The sequence below is a fragment of the Musa acuminata genome, unplaced genomic scaffold (assembly GCF_036884655.1).
Source record: "Musa acuminata AAA Group cultivar baxijiao unplaced genomic scaffold, Cavendish_Baxijiao_AAA HiC_scaffold_1137, whole genome shotgun sequence".
Lineage (NCBI taxonomy): Eukaryota > Viridiplantae > Streptophyta > Magnoliopsida > Zingiberales > Musaceae > Musa > Musa acuminata.
The window spans coordinates 4,010,525-4,032,279 of NW_027021349.1; positions in this window are offsets into that span (position 1 = coordinate 4,010,525).

Genomic DNA, 21,755 nt, shown 5'->3' on the forward strand with positions numbered 1-21,755 from the left:
GTGACACATAGATCTTGGTCGACTAGATATAGAGTAAAATCTTCTAATTGTATAGAGTAAAAACAAGTAGAGGAACTAAAGAATTCTAATTCTAATTCTTCCTGATACACAAAATCTTCTAATTGTATAGAGTAAAAACAAGTAGAGGAACTAAAGCATTCTTTACTATTTTTTATGTTAAATTAATTTTAATTTGAGCGTGAGAGATCTCATCTGGCATGCTTTTGGTGTAAGTCATCAAGAATTTTACATACGAGGCTTATCAACCTACAAATCTAAGTCAACATCAACCACTTCAAGAAATGTCGGTCTAGAAATCCACATCAAAAGAGAATTTATTTGGAGTTCGAAAGTTAAAGACAACCTCATTAATATTCACAATGTTCATTAAGGATGTGAATGATGTAGATAATAGAATAGGTGAATTGAATAAAGGATCAATGTGCAAGCTAATGTTAATTAGCATATGTGGATTCCGAGGATGATCCATATAATATGATTGTGTGACCTTTGTACTATGAACTAGACTTGATTATTATATAAATTTTTATGTATCTTTAAAAAGTATTTTTTTAATTTTTTTTGCCTCAACAACGTAGTTATTAAGGTTTGAGATATATATATATATATATATATATATATATATATATATATATATATATATATATATATATATATATATATATATATATATATATATATATATATATATATATATATATATATATACATGGGACAATGTTATTTATGTCCGAGTCTGTCCAAGGTGGTTCTGTACAGTTCAAAGTGGTTCTTGTTAGGATCGGAGCGACACTAAGAGGGGGGTGAATTAGTGCAGCGGTAAAGTGCGATAAGCTTTTGACAATTTAAACACTTTCGGAAACTTCGTACGATAAAAGCAACGTTTTCGTTTGAAACCGTTTCGATTGCGTTTTAACTTGAATGGATAAGTAAGACGGAGACAAAGAAGTAGAGCATTAAAGTGCAAATGGTTTGCAGTAATATAAATGACAATAAGTAAATGCAAACCAGAGATCACGCCGATTTTACAGTGGTTCGGTCAAATGACCTACATCCACTTGCGAGGCCTCTCTTCGATGAGGCTCCCACCTTCCACTAGCAAATCTCTTGAAGGGGAAGGGTAAATACCCCTCTTACAACTTTTTACAAGCGGTTCACTCTCTTACAGATTTTCAGCAAGAAAGAAGGAGGTGAATACTAGCAAATTGAAAACAAGACTAGCAAAGACTTTTCTAAGACCTTTCTCTCAATCAATTGCTTCTCAAAAAGTTGTTATCTCAACTGAGATTTGAGGGACATTTATAGGCCTCAAGAGGATTCAAATTTGGGCTCCAAAATTTGAATTCTCTTTTGGTTCCCGATGCTGGCGGTGCCACCGCCTGTCAGTGTCAGACACTGACAGTGCTGGGCGGTGCCACCACCCAGCCAGGCGGTGCCACCGCCAAACCCTTTGGTTCACTGGTTGGGCTTCAAATTTAGCCCAAACCAAGTCTAATTTTGGCCCAGTTGGCCCCTAACCAGGATATAGGATTATCTCTTAATCCTAATCCTAATTACAAGTGAACTACATAACTAAAAACATCCTAAGCAAGTTTTCAACCGCGAACGTCGAGTCTTGTTCCGGCGAGCTTTCCGACGAACTTCTTCCGACGGACTCCCAGCAAGCTCCTGATCTTGTGATGACTTTAACGAGTAGCCGAGCCTTCTCGGTGATCTCCGTGAACCTCCGACGATCTCTTCGGCGAACTTCCGAAAATTCCGACAGGTTCCCGATTTCTTCTCGGTTGGTTCCGGCAGCATCTCCGACGATTTTTCGGACTCTTAAACGTCCATCGAACTTGACTCCGGTATTCTTGCTTTGTGTTTTCTGGTTATCGTAGTTAATCCTGCACACTTAACTCAATAATATGGATTAGATCAATTAACCCATCAATTGATTTTATCATCAAAATCCGAGATTCAACAATCTCCCCCTTTTTGATGATGACAATCAATTGATGACGGAATTAAACATAACTCCCCCTATCTATATGCCATATTATGAGAAGATAAAAACACTTGAATTCCATCCCATTGAATTCAAGCATAAACCGATAAGTTCTAACCATAGAACTTATCGTTATTCTCATTAAGCATAAGTAAATACAAAATTTCGATGAAAATCATTTTCAAGTCGAATGATAAGAGACAATTTTTACTACGACAGGAGATAAAGATTTTCAACATGAATTTCATGATATAAATGTAAGGCATGCTTTCAATATGATCAATCAATCTTGCGATATTCTCAAAGATTTTGCAAGGTATATAAGACATTCATATCACACAAGCTTTTGTAATTCATATTAGTCATGTTATCGATGCACATAAGACATTTTCATTAAGTCATGCTATCGAAATGGTATAAGTCATCACTTAGTCATCACTTCTCCCCCTTTGTCATCAACAAAAAGAGAATGAGACTTAAGCACATAATTTGTGATTTTAACATCAGGAATTCAGCATTGATCATACAAAAATTTATCATTCAAAATTAAGTATGCTAAAATATCTACGCAGAGTTCATCTTAAAGGAAAATTCAGCATTCATCCACTTTATCAAATCTCTTCTTTCTATAAATAACAAAAATTGTAGGTGTACAAGGAAGAGATTGTGATTAAAAAAAAAATTTCAAGTAGTAACTCCAATAAGTCAAGATCATAATTCGAATACAAACTCATTCAAATTCAAATCGTCAACTTGAAAGTCATAATCAAGCCATCAAAATCAATTTCGAGATTCACAAAATGTCATTAATCTTGATCAGATGGGAGCAGTGTTTGACTCAAGATAGGATAAGGTAATTTAACGTGTCATTTAGAATCGAAAGAGAAGGATCAAATTCACCGAGGAACGGAGAGAGGATGAAAAACTTTACGGAAAATCCATTCAAACAAGTTTATTCTTATGGACAATTTAACATACCTAATTCCCTTCTAATGAATTCAAATTGGTCTTCATTCAAAGCTTTTGTAAATATATCTGCTAATTGATGCTTTGTATCAATGAATTCTAGAACAACATTATTGTTAAGAACATGATCACGTATGAAATGATGCCTAACATCGATGTGCTTAGTTCTAGAGTGCTGAATTGGATTTTTGGTGAGACATATGACACTAGTATTATCACATTTTATGGGAACATTTTTGAAGTGAATTCCATAGTCTTCTAATGTATTTTTCATCCAAACAACTTGTGCACAGTATGCACTTGCAGCAATGTATTCGGCTTCCGCCGTAGATAGTGCAACTGAATTTTGTTTCTAGGAAGTCCAAAAAACAAGTGCATGTCCTAAAAATTGGCATGTTCCGGATGTACTTTTTCTATCTATCCTGCATCCGCCAAAATCGACATCTGTATAAGCTATTAAATCAAATTTTTCAGATTTTGGATACCACAATCCTAGATTTGGAGTTCCTTTAAGATACCTAAATATTCTTTTAACACTTTTAAGATGAGATAATTTAGGATTTGATTGAAACCTAGCGCAAAGTCCTACACTAAACATAATATCCGGTCTAGTCGCGGTGAGGTAGAGTAGACTACCTATCATTCCCCTATATGTTTTTTTATCGAAATTTTCACTATTTTCATCCATATCTAACTTAGTCGCGGTACTCATAGGGGTGTTTATGGCTTTTGAATTATCCATGTTAAATCGTTTTAACAATTCTAATGTATATTTAGATTGGTTAAGAAATATACCATCACTAAGTTGTTTGATTTGTAATCCTAAAAAGAAAGTTAATTCACCCATTAAACTCATTTCAAATTCATGACTCATACATTTGGCAAATGATTCACATAGTGATTCATCCGAAGAGCCAAAAATAATATCGTCAACATAAATTTACACAATAAGAAAATTATTTTTAAAATATTTAATAAACAATGTAGTATCAACCTTGCCTTTGGTAAAATTATTTAAAATAAGAAAGGAACTAAGCCTTTCATACCAAGCTCTAGGAGCTTGTTTCAAGCCATAGAGAGCCTTAGTCAATTTGAATACATGATTAGGAAGAAGAGAATTTTCAAATCCGGGAGGTTGTTCGACATATACTTCTTCGGAAATAAAACCATTCAAGAAAGCACTTTTGACATCCATTTGAAATAGTTTAAAATTATTACTACTAGCATAGGCAAGGAGCATCCTTATGGCTTCTAATCGAGCCACGGGAGCGAAGGTTTCTTCGTAATCGATACCTTCTTCTTGGTTGAAACCTTTGGCCACTAATCTAGCCTTGTTTCTAACCACGATACCATTTTTGTCTTGCTTGTTTCTAAAGATCCATTTAGTACCAATGACTAAATGGTCACTAGGTCTAGGAACAAGCTTACATACCTTATTCCTCTCAAATTGATTCAATTTCTCTTGCATTGCAATAACTCAAAAATCATCTTTTATGGCTTCGTCAATGCATTTAGGTTCGATTTGAGAAAGGAAGGTGGCGTTAGCACAAAAATTCTTGAAAGAGGAACGAGTTTGAACCCCTTTTGATGTATCTCCTAGAATTAGCTCCTTTGGATGAGTATCTATATACTTCCATTCCTTGGGTAAGGAAATTTCGGAAGAAGGTGCATCCAAGTTGCTATTTTGAGGAGGGGGTTCATTTAAATTCAAATTATCAAAACCAAGATCATCATCAAAATTATTTTTCTTTAAATTAGAAATTTCATTAAAAACTACATGAATAGACTCTTCTATTACTAAGGTTCTTTTGTTAAAAACCCGAAAAGCCTTAGAAACGGAAGAGTAACCAAGAAAGATGCCTTCATCGGATTTAGCATCAAATTTTCCTAAGGCATCCTTTTCATTCAAAATAAAGCATTTACAACCGAAAACTTTAAAATAGGAAATATTTGGTTTTTTGTTATTCCATAATTCATAAGGAGTTTTTGATAGAGATGGTCTTATTAGGACCCTATTCATGATGTAGCAAGCCGTATTTACGGCTTCGGCCCAAAAATACTTGGGTAGACTATGTTTATTTAACATCGTTCTTGCCATTTCTTGTAGGTTTCTATTTTTTCTTTCAACTACTCCATTTTGTTGGGGATTCCTCGGAGTGGAGAAGTTGTGATTATATCCATTAACTTCACAAAAATTTTGAAAGTCACGGTTTTGAAATTCGCCACCGTGATCACTCCGAATTGATGAAATCATGAAACCTTTTTCGTTTTGAGTGAGTTTACAAAATTTAGAGAAACACTTGAAACAATCACTTTTGTGAGCTAAGAAATAGGTCCAAGTGTATCTAGTATAGTCATCCATAATTACAAACGCATATTTGCTTCCTCCTAGACTTGTCGTGTCAATTGGTCCAAATAAGTCCAAATGAATCAATTGTAATTGTCTAGTGGTGCTAATTTGAGTTTTTGATTTGAAACTAGTTTTTATTTGTTTACCTAGTTGACATGCATCGCATACTTTGTCCTTAATAAACTTTATATTTGGAATTCCTTGCACTAATTCTCTAGATGAGATCTTAGATATTAGTTTCATGCTTGCATGGCCTAGTCTCCTATGCCAAAGCCAAGCATCATCATTTAAAGCGGAGAAGCACATTTCATTACTTAGTTCATCAAGGTTGATGGTGTAGACATTATTTTGTTTTAATGCAATCATAGTTATGTTATGGTTTGATTTTTCAATAATACACACATTTGATTCAAATCTAACGATATAACCTTTATCGCATAATTGACTAACACTCAAGAGATTATGTTTCAATCCATCAACTAGTAAGACATCATCAATAAAAAATTTTCATTTGTTACCTATGGTTCCCTTGCCAATGATTTTGCCTTGGTTGTTATCTCCGAAGGTGACGTACCCTTCTTCTTTGCTAGTGAGCATAGAGAAATGAGATGGATCTCCAGTCATATGTCTTGAGCATCCACTATCTAGATACCATCTCTTGCTCCTAGCTTGTGATGGTGTATGTTTCTACAAGAAGGGATTATTTTTAGGTACCCATTTTCTTTTGGGTGCCTTAAAAACTTGTTCATCATATTGCATAGAATTGCTCATGGTTCCTTTAGGAACCCAAATTAGTTTGTTCGGACTAATTTTCTTGAATAGACATTTATAAGTTTTATATCCATATTTGCAATAAAAGTTGCAATTGTTTTAATGCCGAACATGTAAGACGGGGCCTTTAATGAAAGTGGTTGGATTTTGGTGAGGACTTCTCACAAATCCGATTCCACTTCTTTTAGGAATGTGACTCTTATTTGTAAGGATCATGTTCAAAGATTTGCTACCAACCTCGAATTTCTTCAATGTGTCCTTAAGTAGCAAGTTCTCCTTTTGGAGAGATTCTAGATTATGCCATTTTATACATGGAGCTAAACTATCATGATATTCAGTTTTTAATTTATTGATATCACAAGTGAGACTATCATGCTCCTTTTTTAGCAATTTGTATTTTCTACTAATTGTCTTACATTCATCAAATAACTCATGGAAAGCATTTAATAATTCATGATAAGGTAAATCTGCATTAATTAAATCCGTTACCTCTTCTCCGATGGCCATTAGGGCGTAATGAGCAACTTGCTCGGTGTTGGACTCCTCTTCTTCGGACGCGCTTGAATCATCCCACGTTGCCTTGAGCGCCTTCTTTTTTGATGTTCTCTTTTTGGCTTGAGGACAATCGTTCTTGTAGTGACCCGATTTTTTGCACTCATAGCAAATTACTTGGTCCTTCTTGTGTTCAAATTTATTTTTTGTATTATTTTTAAATTTATTCTTTCTTAAATATTTTTTAAATTTTTGAGTCAAAAGTGTAATGTCATTGTCACTGTCATCATCACTTGATGTTCCTTTCAAGTGGTCTTCTTGTGATGTGAGTGCCATATCCTTCCTGTTCTTTAGAAGGGGGTTCTTAAGCTTGTCATGAGCTTGACATGTCATTTCGTGGGTCATTAGAGACCCAATAAGTTCTTCAAGAGGGAATGTTTTAAGGTCTTTAGCCTCTTGAATTGCCGTAACTTTTGGATCCCAACTTTTAGGGAGGGATCTTAAGATTTTAGTTGCTAGTTCAAAGTTAGTAAAATCTTTACCAAGAGCTTTGAGTCCATTGATGACATCCGTGAACCGGGTGTACATGTCTCCGATGGACTCACTTGGTTTCATTCGGAAAAGTTCATAAGAGTGCACAAGGATGTTGATTTTGGACTCTTTCACTCGGCTAGTGCCTTCATGACTGACCTCAAGAGTTCTCCAAATATCAAAAGCCGAATCACAAATTGAAACACGATTAAATTCATTTTTGTCTAGTGCACAAAACAAGGCATTCATAGCCTTTTCGTTTAAAGCAAAAACCTTCTTCTCCGATTCATTCCATTCGCTCATCGGAAGAGAAGATTTTTGAAATCCGTTTTCAACAATAGTCCAAAGCTCGAAATCCATAGAAATGAGGAAGATCCTCATACGAGTCTTCCAATAAGTATAATCCGACCCATTAAACAAGGGTGGACGTGTGATAGAATGACCCTCATGTATGCCGAAGTAAGCCATCTCTCTTGGGTATCAAACCAAATGAGAGTGAGCCTAGCTCTGATACCAATTGTTAGGATCGGAGCGGCACTAAGAGGGGGGGGTGAATTAGTGCAGCGGTAAAGTGCGATAAACTTTTGACAATTTAAACACTTTCGGAAACTTCGTACGATAAAAGCAACGTTTTCATTTGAAACCATTTCGATTGCGTTTTAACTTGAAGGGATAAGTAAGATGGAGACAAAGAAGTAGAGCATTAAAGTGCAAATGATTTGCAGTAATATAAATGATAATAAATAAATGCAAACCAGAGATCACGCCGATTTTACAGTGGTTCGGTCAAATGACCTACATCCACTTGCGAGGCCCCTTTTCGATGAGGCTCCCACCTTCCACTAGCAAATCTCTTGAAGGGGAAGGGTAAATACCCCTCTTACAACTTTTTACAAGCGGTTCACTATCTTACAGATTTTCAGCAAGAAAGAAGGAGGTGAACACTAGCAAATTGAAAACAAGACTAGCAAAGAATTTTCTAAGACCTTTATCTCAATCAATTGCTTCTCAAAAAGTTGTTATCTCAGTTGAGATTTGAGGGGTATTTATAGGCCTCAAGAGGATTCAAATTTGGGCTCCAAAATTTGAATTCTCTTTGGGTTCCCGATGTTGGCGGTGCCACCGCCTGTCAGTGTCAGACACTGACAGTGCTGGGCGGTGCCACCGCCCAGCTCTCGGGTGCTGGGCGATGCAACCGCTCAGTCTGGCGGTGCCACCGCCAGACCCTTCGGTTCACTGGTTGGGCTTCAAATTTAGCCCAAACCAAGTCTAATTTTGGCCTAGTTGGCCCCTAACCAGGATATGGGATTATCTCTTAATCCTAATCATAATTACAAGTGAACTACATAACTAAAAACATCCTAAGCAAGTTTTCAACCGCGAACGTTGAGTCTTGTTCCGGCGAGCTTTCCGACGAACTTCTTCCGACGGACTCCCAGCAAGCTCCCGATCTTGTGATGACTTTAACGAGTAGCCGAGCCTTCTCGGTGATCTCCGTGAACCTCCGACGATCTCTTCGGCGAACTTCCAAAAATTCCGACAGGTTTCCGATTTCTTCTCGGTTGGTTCCGGTAGCATCTCCGACGATTCTTCGGACTCTTAAACGTCCATCGAACTTGACTCTGGTATTCTTGCTTTATGTTTTCTGGTTATCATAGTTAATCCTACACACTTAACTTAATAATATGGATTAGATCAATTAACCCATCAATTGATTTTATCATCAAAATCCGAGATTCAACAGTTCTGACGCATGTGTATAGAGGTAACCGAAGTGTGACCGAGGTGCCTCCGAAGTAAAAATGTCAGTCTCATGATGTGTTACTTGCATAAAGACCAAGGTTGAAAGAGGTTTTCTGATCTAATCTTTCTGACATTCAAATTAATAATCCAAGGAAAGTGAGAGTGATCATGAGTGATAAAAAATAATCACTCCTTGTTCATTATGCTAAAAGTAGGTTTTATACCTGGTCATAGAGGGATAGCAGAGGAGCTAGATATTATGTGGGGAGGCAGGCTTTACCCATTTCTAACAATCTACCTTTGTCTTATTGTCCATATAAGTGACAACTAAGGAGGCAGCCCACCATTACTTATTGTCCACACAGGTGGACCAAAGAAAGTAGGTCTTGTCCCTCCCTTATTAGCTTAGTCATCATGTGAAGGTCACGTATCAAATGATAATTGGTCGATCATATTCCTCCATCATTTTATCCCTCTTGAAAGTGTGATTCAGAAACTCTTCCGGAGATGCCCCAAAGTGTAGTTGTTAACTTATCTAACATGTGTGCCATGTAGAGGTGGAGGGAAGAGTCATCGAGTTACTTGTTTTGAGTAATAGAAGATGTGGTTGACCTGCTTAATCTGCCGAGAAACCAACTTCAGGCAATGGAAGCTTGCTCTCGAGAGATTTGTTGTTGGAGCCGAGGCATGCTCCTCTATTACCCGTCACTAAGGTGGGTTGTGGGAAGAGCCGAGGTGAGCATATCCTCTGCTCATCATTGAGTGACCTATGTTAGGTGATGGGTCCATTGTCAAAGCACTAAGGAATCTATGTAGGCCTACAACGGGGATGCTGTAAAGATCCCACATTGTTGACCACGCCTTCTTTTTTACTCGTCGTTGAGGCAAGTTGTGGGAGGAGTCAAGGTAAGCGTCTCCTTTACTCGTCGCCAAGGGCCCATGTCAGGTAATCGGGGTCCATAATAGGGAGACTCCAAAGCCCTCAAGTCGTCGACCTACTCTGAAGCGATAGATGGTGTTGAAGTGGGTTCCTCTTCTAGTAGTCGGTGAGGCTGTTAGGATCTTAATGGGGTGGGAGTGTGGAAGGGGGGTTGAATTAGTGCTATAGCAATTTTAACCAATTATAAAGTTTGATCATTAAATCCATATCGAAAGATTAACCAAAAGTACAAGTAAGGGTTACAAGTAAAGTAAATTAGTAAGCAATAGAAAATCAAGGTAAGAGAAGAAATGCAAACCGATTTATGGTGGTTCGGTCATCCCAACCTATGTCCACTCCTGATTCCTCTTCCCTCGAGACAAACGACTTTTACTACCGATCTTCTTTCTAATGGACGAAGATCAACTACCCTTGTTAAAACTCTTCTCCTTTTAACAGGCTTAAGAGGGAACCTCTACACTCACTCTTTTATAAGAGACCTCACCTCCTATAATTTAGTATCACTTCTAAACTTAAGAAAGTGGAAGAGACTGAAACAATGCTTAAAGAGAGAGTTTATAACACTTTTGTTCTCAAGAATTAGTGCTCCATCAACCAAGCATGAGTGAGGTATTTATAGACCCTAAAAGGCCTCAAGAATGAAGCCAAAAATTTAAATCCTTGAAACTTTAAGGTATTGACAGTACTATCATCGACACCGGGTGGTACTACCACTATCATGGAGCTAAGAATCCAAGCTCTAGTAGTACCACCGTCGGCACTGTTGAAAAAGCACAAATAGTGCTTTTCGGCTCTTAGGTGATGAATCTTGAATTTTTTATTATGAAATCAATTGATGAGTTTATGATCTAATTTGCATTTTAAGTTACGTAGGACTAACTTTGATAAAAAAAAAAAAATGATAAATCGATTAAAGCAGAAAGAATCAAACGTTGGGCCAAAGTGAACATGTCAAGGACATTAACCGAAGGATCAGTCAATATGCCGGTAGAAGGACTTTGTGCCATGAGTTTGGGCATCCGACCGAAGGATCAGACATTATGCCAAGAAGATCGAAAGTTGTGGGAGGTCAACATGCCGATTGGGTAATATGTCGAAGGAGAGGATGATGCACCGAAGGATTGAAAGAAGCATCAGATGAACCAATGATATGTCAAATAACATGGAATTCTAGTCTTTTAATCGGTTGTCTTAATTGGTCATAGTTAGGTTACAATTGAGTTAGTTTTTGGTGTAACTATGCTAACTCAATTAGGGGCTTATTGGGCCTAAGTTAGGGCTATTTTGGGCTAAGAGAAAAACCCATTCAGTGATCTAAAAGTTGGGTCAAGCGATAGCATCATTGGTCTAGGTACTAGAACCGCCAGCGGCTCAGCCTCGAAGACATAGTCTCTAAGACTATGTCAAGTAATGGTACCGCCCAGTGTCAAGCGGTGGTACCACCTAGTGTTAGTGTTGTAGAGGGTAGTACCGCCAGTATCCCAAAATCTCGAGGATTTAAATTTTGGCTCTAATTTTTCAAGCTATTTGGGGTCTATAAATATCCTAATCTTTCCTACTTAACAAAGTAAGAAAGTAGAACAAAACTTTATGATTCTAAAGTTGTAAACCCTTATAAAGTGTAAAGTCCCTCCTAAAGTTTAAATACTATTCTAAGGGAGAGTGTGAGGAAAACTTTGTAAAAAGTGGGTGTAAAAGTTCTCTCATGAGCCTATCAAAATGAAAAAGAGTTGGTAAGAGGATAGTTGGTCTTCACCAATTGAAGGAAAATCGTTAGTGGACACCGGTGACCTCAACGGAGGAGGAATCGGGAGTGGACGTAGATCACGACAACCGAACCACTATAAATCTGGTGTGCTCTTTTCTTTTACTATTTACCTTTATTGTTTACTGATTTTATTGTCCATTACATTCTATAAATATTTTCAAGATAAGCATCTTTCCGATACGGGGTTTATTGAATGAGGTTTTTTTAAACCGACGTTTCTATGAAAGTACTAATTCACCCCTCCTCTTAGTGCTGATTTCGGTCCTAATATTAGGTGGTATTACTGCCTAGGCTTAGTGGTACCATCGCTGCCTTGGGCAGTACTACCATTGGCACTACCGAAAAAGCATAAATAGTGCTTTTTGGCTCTCAAGCAATACTACTACTTGGGCTTAGCAATAGCACTTCCTAGGCCTACTTTAGGTCACCAATTTGGCTTTCTAACATGCCCAATTCGGCCATGGTTAAGTCTAATGGTTTCTTGATAAGTTGGCATGAGGTATCATCAACCATCTAGTATTCCGTGAGTGGAGCAATCAGTGAACTCAATCTCCAATGAGCACATGCACTATAGCTCTAGTGTCCCCACACGACTAGCTATGAGACCACCTACCTCTATCATATGGACGGGTATATAGTACACCAGCATATCTAGTTATCTCAATGTCTCTCTCGAGTAATCTATGACCGAAATTATTTAAGGTTTGTGTTTAAAGGTGAATCGGTCTCATTATCGTGATCTCATCACGATCCGATTCATATTGCATAAATCCATGAACATCACAATATATATATATATATATATATATATATATATATATATATATAGCAATAAGTAATATAAAGTGAAAGAATATCATAATAATAATAAGCAAAAATACTGCATATCAAGTCACACGTGCCATCACTCACGTGATTGACTTGCATAACACCTATGACTAGCAACAACACCTCAATTCACTCCCATATACTCCTCAATTAGTTGGCTTTGTCGAATGTAAACATCGGCATATAGTTGAAATTTGTCTCGTGCTTTTACATTAAGCATTCATACCACCAACTTTTTGGTCTGCAGTTTTTCATACTACAGTATATATCTCATTAATCATATGCCCACTCCAATCCTATAATACAAGTTATAATTTGAAAAACTATTGTACAAGCTTCCAAATCTTCATAAACTTAAAGTCTTTGGCTATTTATGTTATCTATGGCTACGTCCTTATGCCTCACATAAGCTGACACTATGATCTAGCCTTACATTTTTATAGGATACTCTATTGAACATAATGTTTTCCGATGCTATAAACCTCAAACTCAAAAAGTCTTTGCATCACATCACGTTATTTTTATAGAGCCTACTTTTCCTTTTCAAAACCATGAGTATCCTACCTTGTAAGTTACTCCGACAAACATATATCACTGGAGTATCTCTCTGACCTTGTCACACAAACCTCCCACAACACCACCTAATCCTTACCCTCAAGATCCGCAAACTATTGTTACTCTAGTTCAATAGCTCCTTTCTCCACTCTCTTCTTCAAAAGTTTCCCCTACTGATGTAGCAATACCCTTGGCAATACCATCTCGTAGACCTAGTGACATTAAAGTGTCATAGGCTAGCCCAGCCCATGTCAATGACTCACCATCGGCTATACCAACAACACAACCTACCACTTCTATAGCCCCTAGACATTCAATAACAACACACTCCAAAAGTGGTATTTTCAAATTACGTTAAGTCCTTGACCTACATGCTATAACAAACTCCTCCATTGAGGCCAATGAACCCACCATAATTACTCAAGTTCAAAAATCTCCTCACTAGTATAAAGCCATATGTAAAGAATATGATGCTCTCTTCTATAACTCTATATGGACCCTAATACCCTTTCATCACAGACAAAACATGATTGGGTGTAAATGAGTCTTTCGAAAGCAGAACCCAAACGGATCCATTGTCAGATATAAAGCAATAACCTGATGTTAACTTCACAAAGACATTCGATCCTATTAATAAACCTACAACAATCCGACTTATTCTAAGTTTGACCATCTTAGAAGGCTAACACATACGATAATTGAATGTTAACAATGCCTTTTTATAAGGGATTGTAACTAAAGATGTCTTCATGTAGCAACCTCTTGGCTTCATTCATCATCAATATTTAAGGCATATCTGTAAACTACAAAAAAACTATTTATGGACTTTGTCAAGCTCCAAGAGCTTGGTACACTGAATTTGGCTCATTTCTGACATTAACTAGCTTCATCAACTCCAAGTCTGATACCTCATTATTCCTACGATAATAAAATGGAGGCACAATACATCTTCTGGTGCATGTGAATGATATTATTGTCAAGAGCAATGATCATTTGGGGATTTAGACATTCCTAAAGTAATTGGCCGATCGATTCTTTCTCAAAGATCTATGAACTTTGAGCTACTTTCTAGGAATGGAAGCAACATTTACATCTTCAAGTATCTTCCTTTCACAAAAAAAGTATATTCAAGATTTATTATTAGAGTCAAATATGTAGGATGCAAAAGAGGTTACAACTCCCCTCTCTACCAGTGAATCACTCAAATTATGTGATGGAAGCCCTACTACGGACTCCACTCAATACCTACAAGTACTTGGCTCATTACAGTACTTGGCTCTCGCCAATCCAGATATCTCATTTGTAGTTAATAAATTACCATAATTCATACATTGACCATCTACTACGCATTGGTCTATGGTCAAATGAATTTTACGATATCTTAAAGGAACCCTCAATGGTGAGTGAGTGAGTTTGCTAGATGATCAGCCGATCAAACATCAACTACGTGTTTCTTGTTAGGATCGGGGTCGGCACTAAGAGGGGGGGTGAATTAGTGCAGCAGATAAAAACGTCAACTTCGTCAAATCTCTCGTACGATAAAAATAGTTTCCGACGTAAAACCGATTTCGAAAACTTAACTTGAAAGCGTATGTAAATATATTGAAGGCAGTAAGCTATTGAAGGGGTTTGTAGTAAGGTAATAGCAGGAAATAAAATATAAACCAGAGAAGACGGGAGTTTATAGTGGTTCGGTCAATCATGACCTACATCCACTCCTTCGATTCCTCTTCCGTCGAGGCTACCAGCATCCACTAATGATCTTCCTTTACTAGGCGAAGATCAACCTCCTTCTTATACCCCTCTTCTCCTTTTACCGGGTTTAGGAGACAACCCTTACAAGCACTCACACTCCTCTTACATAATTCTAACACTTAGAACTTGAGGAGGATTCTCACAAGGGATTTCTACAGCATTTCTTTGCTTTTAAACTCTTTGTGCTTGTTTGTTTCAACCAGAGATGAGAGGGGTATTTATAGGCTTCAAGTTGATTCAAACTTGGAGCCTAAAAACATCTCATCCCGAGTTCCCCGGGCACGGGCGGTACCACCGCCTGCGTTGGGCGGTACCACCGCCTAATGTCAGTTTGGCTGACACTGTCCTGGACCGTACCACCGCCCAAGTCTGGCGATACCACCGCCTGGCACCCTGCCAGGGGCGGTACAACTGCCCAGACTGGCGATACCACCGCATGGCATAGTCTCGAAGACTATGCCACGATGGTGAGAATTCTTGGGGCACTATTTGAGCTTCTTATTAGGCCCAACACAGTTCTTACATGGGCCTACCTGGCCCTTAATTGGGTTGGCCCAAATCTAAGCCCAATTACGTGCTAACTATGATTCCTAAGACATATTCTAAGCTAAACACGTCCGTAAGTCTTGGTTCTTCCAGTGAGTTCCCGGCGATCTTCCGGCGAACTTCTGACAATCTCTCGGCAATGTTTCGGCGGACTCCTGGCAAGCTCCTAGACTTCACGATGATCTTCTTGGAGAGTTCCGACAAGCTTCTTGACAAGCTCCGCGACTTCTCGGTTGGTTCCTCCAGAACTTCCAACGAACGTCTAGACTTCCGACGAACTCTCGAACTCCCAACGATGTCGCGTCCTTGACTCTGGGACTTCAGTTTGCTTCATGCCTTGCTCTCGTAGTTAATCCTACACATGTAAAAACATATTTCGATCTAGACAATTAATACTAAGCATTAATCAAGTTGTCCGGCATGTCATTGGTCCATCGACGCTTCGTTTGATTCTTCGGCACATCATCCTCTCTTGCGGCCTATTACCCAATTGGCCAGTTGACTCCGCAACTCAGATATCCTTGGCGCAATATTCGCTCTTCTTGGCCCCATGCCCGAATCCATGGCCTGAAGTCTTCTGTCGATACGTCGACCGATTCATCGGCCCGACGTCCAATCTTTTGACATATTCCTCCGATCCAACATGATTTTTCCTGTTTTAATTATCTCATCCCGATCAAAGCATCCTGCATCACTCAAAATGCAGATTAAAACATAAATACATATTGATTGGTTTCATCATCAAAATCCGAGATTCAACAATCTCCCCCTTTTTTATGATGACAACCAATCAATGATGGAGTTAACCTTAACTCCTAGAGTTTAAACAAACTCCCCCTATCAATATGTCATATGGATAGAAGCTCTTGGATTCAAAAATCTAAGTAAACATGTCATGATAAAATCATGACATATAATCAACATACTTCTCTCCCTTTGTCATCAACAAAAAAGAGAAGTACCACAAGTGTTTGTGATATAAGTTCAAATCGTTGCATGAAAAATCTTCATGTTCTACCATCATGCAATTTTGTAAGCTAAAAAATTTAGCAAGTTCTACAACATACAAGTTAGCTAATTTTATAACATTTTAGAACATCTAAGCTAGCAGTTTTGAGATGTTTAAGAAAGCAACTCTTGCTTCTTGAAATATGCAAGTTGCATGCTAACAAAATTTTGCTTCTTTTGCAATGTTTGAGCTCACAATTTTACTTCCATTGCAAAATGCAAGTTTAGCATATTTAGCATCTTGAAATAGATAAGATAGCACGTTTTTGTATTTTCTTGAGATTTCAAGCTAGCAGTTCTCGATGATGTTCAAGATAGCAATTTCTTCTCTTTTGAGAAGTGTAATTTTTTGCTTTCTTCTTGAATTGTGCAAGCTAGCTATCTCCCCCTTTGTCATTATCAAAAAGAAGGGAAGACCCATTATATCAATTTTTAAATTATGACAATTAATGAAAATTCAAATCATGAATGTCAAAACAATTATTTTATCATGAATATTTCATCATTGCATGCATGCATCATCATAAGTTAAAGTATTGCATGGATAATTTCAAATCATCATGTATATAAAATCATCATTACATGCGTGATTCTAAATCATCATTGATTTCATATCATGATGGTATCAATTTTGTCAAATTACATCCTACCATTCATTATCGAAACTTCTTATTTATATACATTAAAGCAAATTAATGAATATTTCATGTATTCATATCATCACATAAAGAATATAAAAAAGAACTTGGTGATGAGATATATTTCATAAATTCAAAGAATTTTATATAATAAAATTCAAGTCATAAGCCTTAAGAGATGTCATGAGAGAACACATAAATGATCTTGATTCATGTATAATATCTCTTAATTCATTATGAATCATAAAAATTATAATTCAAAAAAAATCAAGAGAAACCATGATTCATTTTAACAAATCTCCTCTTAAATAAATAATATAAAGAATTCTTAGGAGATCATGAAATAGATAAAATTCATTCAATCTTGTAGGAGAACAAGATATTAATTCAAGCATATAAAATTTCTCAATTCATTATGAATCAAACAAAATTGTGGTTCTGAAAAATCATGATTCATTTAGGTGGTAGATGGCAAAAAGAAATATTGAGGATAAAATATCTCGATTTTTATAGAGTAAATCTCAAGTTATAAATCTCAAAAAATCAAGATAAAGCTCATTCAAATTCAAATCATCAAATCAAAATCATTTTCAAGAGATTCATAAAAAGATGATAAAATAGATTCATCAAAATCAATAAGATAGAGAAAAAGAATTTTCAAGAAAAATGCTTTTCTCAATTTAGTTGTTTCATACATTGTCCTTTTTGTGCCAAAAAAGAAAGAAAGTATATCATCAATCGTTTAAGATCGAAAAATAAATTTCGTCATAAAAACCATCAAGATCAATAAACCATAAATTACTTAAAAATCATCATGCATAATTTTTACATTTTTATTTTATTCTTTAAACATGTAATTTTCAAGAAAATTAATTCAAAAATAAAAAGAAAATGCATCATGGAAAGCATCATGTAATTTCGAAATAAATTAAAGGCATTTTGATTACCTCAACATCGAAAGGCGTTAAGGCGTAGTTTGCCACCTCACCTTTATTATTTTTTTCCTCGTCTTCGGAGGAGCTCGATTCATCCCAATTTGTGTTCTTCTTCTTGCGTTCAAAGCAAGTAGTTCCGTTCTTTTTGTTCTTTAATTTTTGTTTCATGAACTTTTTAAAATTTTATTTTTAGTTCTAGTTCACCATCACTTGAGCTTATGCTCGAATGGTCTTCGATTGTTCTTAGTCCGAAATCTTTCATGTTCTTTGGAAGGTGGTTCTCAAGTTCTTCACATGTATTGCATGTCATTTCATAGGTCATTAATGACCTTATTAGTTCTTCGATCAAAAAGGTATTTAAATTTTTTAATTCTTGAATAGCGATTACTTTTGAATCCCAAGTTTTATTAAAAGAATGCAAAATCTTGTTTACAAGTTTAAAATCCAAAAAATATTTGCCAAGAGCTTTTAAATCATTGACGACATCCGTAAAACGGGTGTACATGTCAACAATGGTTTCGCTCGGCTTCATTCGAAAAAGCTCAAAATCATGCATTAAAAAATTAACTTTAGAATCCTTAACACTACTTGTGCCTTCATGTGTGATTTCAAGAGTGTGCCATATGTCGAAAGCCAATTCGTAAGTAGAAACCCGATTAAACTCAATTTTGTCTAAGGCGCAAAATAGAGCATTCATAGCTCTAGCATTTAAAGAAAATATCTTCTTCTCCAAATCATTCCAATCTTTCATTGGAAGAGAAGACCTTTTAAAACTGGATTCGACAACATGCCATAAATTCAAATGCAACGAAAACAAGAAAACTCTCATTCGAGTTTTCCAATAAGTGTAGTCCGTCCCATTGAAAAAGGAAGGACGAATGAGATAGTGACCCTCTTGGTTGCAGAAAAGAGCCATTTTAATTTGGGTGTTAAACCAAATATGAAAAACGAGACTTTGATACCAATTGTTAGGATCGGGGTCGGCACTAAGAGGGGGGGTGAATTAGTACAGCAGATAAAAACATCAACTTCGTCAAATCTCTCGTACGATAAAAATCGTTTTCGACGTAAAATCGATTCAGAAATTTAACTTGAAAACATACATAAATGTATTGAAGGCAGTAAGCTATTGAAAGGGTTTATAGTGGTTCGGTCAATCGTGACCTACATCCACTCCTCTGATTCCTCTTCCGTCGAGGCCACCGGCATCCACTAACGATCTTCCTTTACTAGGCGAAGATCAACCTCCTTCTTACACCCCTCTTCTTCTTTTACTGAGTTTAGGAGACAACCCTTACAAGCACTCACACTCCTCTTACAGAATTCTAACACTTAGAACTTGAGGAGGATTCTCACAAGGGATTTCTACAGCGTTTCTTTGCTTTTAAACTCTCTATGCTTATCTGTTTCAACCAAGGATGAGAGGGGTATTTATAGGCTTCAAGTTGATTCAAACTTAGAGCCTAAAAACATCTCATCCTGGGTTCCCCGGGCACAGGCAGTACCACCGCCCAGTGTCAGTTTGGCCGACACTGTCCTAGGTGGTACCACCACCCAGGTCTGGCGGTACCACCGCTTGGGAGGCTGTGCTGGGTGGTACCACCGCCCAAACTGGCGGTACCACTGCCTGGCACCATGCTAGGGGCGGTACAATCGCCCAAATTGGCGGTACCACCGCCTGACATAGTCTCGAAGATTGTGCCATGACGGTGAGAATTCTTGGGCACTGTTTGGGCTTCTTATTGAGCCCAACACAATTCTTACATGGGCCTAGCTGGCCCTTAATTGGGTTGACCCAAATCCAAGCCCAATTGCGTGCTAACTACGATTCCTAAGACATATTCTAAGCTAAACACGTCCGTAAGTCTTGGTTCTTCTAGCGAGCTTCCGGCGAACTTCCGATGATCTCTCGGCAATGTTCCGATGGATTCCCGGCAAGCTCCTAGACTTCACGACGATCTTCTTGGCGAGTTCCAACGAGCTTCTTGGCAAGCTCTGCAACTTCTCGACTAGTTCCGTCAGAACTTCCGATGAACGTCCGGACTTCCGACGAACTCTCGAACTCCTAACGATGTCACGTCCTTAACTCTAGGACTTCAGTTTGCTTCATGTCTTGCTCTCGTAGTTAATCTTGCACATGTAAAAACACACTTCGATCTAGACAATTAATACTAAGCATTAATCAAGTTGTCTGGCATGTCATTGGTTCCTCGACGCTTCGTCCGATTCTTTGGCACATCATCCTCTCTTGCGGCCTATTACTTAATCGGCCAGTTGACTCCGCAACTTCGATATCCTTGGCACAATATCCACTCTTCTTGGCCCGATGCCTAAATCCATGGCTTGAAGCCTTTTGTCGATACATCAACCGATCCACTGGCCCGACATCCAATCTTCTAACATGTTCCTCCGGCCCAACATGATTTTTCCTGCTTTAATTGTCTCATCCCGATCGAAGCATCCTGTGTCACTCAAAACGTAGATTAAAATATAAACACATATTGATTGGTTTCATCATCAAAATCTGAGATTCAACATTTCTCACGTACATACGACTGATCAACTAGCAAACTCACTCACAAAGCCTCTCGTCCGCAAACTATTTTCGTTGCATCGGTCCAAGATCAAAAACCTTGATAGGAGCTTAATCTTGCGAGGGTATGATAGCATATAAGATTTTATTAACGAGAAAATCTCGTTGATCAATTAAGGAAAATCATCCGTTCTAACATCTATAAATAGATATTATATTCAACTAATTAAGGTGCTTTATCATTATATTACAATTTATCACTATCAACGTCTAAATGTATCTAATAATGTTAGATTTTGTATGTGTTTGACTCCCATCTATTTATTGTACGCCGGCGTGTCTTGTTGTCAGCAACTTGCGGGAATAATTTGATGTAAGAACGAAGTGCAGAGTCAATAATTAAGCTACGAGAAGTTTGTGTTTATCCTCCTAAGTTGCACATCGAAGATTTGCTACTCCTGATATGTAGTTGGAATTACATGGTAGAATTTTGTCTTCAGTTTCAATATCATATTTTGAAATCATTAAAAAATAATTTATTTAATTTTAATAGGAGAGAGAGGATGAAGTCAATTAAGTCTTTTCGATAGGACGGCTGACATCGTAGTTTCAAATAATATTACTCGACGAGATGAATACTAGGGTTCGAGTGAGTGCATGGCTTGATCCAAAGAGCTCGAGATCGTGTTCATAAGAGAGGATTCGTATAATATATACTCTTAATGATGAAAGGTTATTTAGATAAATTCTCTATCGAGAAGTGCTCTTATTTTTAGAATTTTCTAATATATCCTTTTTTTTTCCTAATACTTGAAATATTGCAGTCACCTATCTTCATCATTTTTCTATAAGATGAACGGATCTAGTCATAGTATTTTCAACAATACTTAAAATAAAAAACACTATGATGTAATATAAAAAATTATTATGTTATAGTGTTTTTTGTATTGTGTTATAATTTTTATTAGTATTAATAAAAACACTGTAATGCAATGTAGAATCACTATAGACACATTGTTTTTGTGAAATTTATATAAAGACATTGTGCTTTTGTAGTATTTTTGTATCGTGATACAAAATTTATTGTAATATTTGTTTGATATTATTAAAATAAAAATATTATTATTTCAAATAATAATTCAAAAAAGGAAAAAAAATTTCAAAATTGTATTATTTAAAATAAAACAATATTTTTTTAATTCACCTAATTTATTTGACTGATATTCTAATGCTACTTTATATCTCTCTTATAAGGATTCAAAAATACACTACAAAATTACTAAAACAAAAGCTTTCTCTCTCTCTCTCTCTCTCTCTCTCTTTCTATATATATATATATATATATATATATATATATATATATCGCCTCGGGGAATGTCGTGATGGAT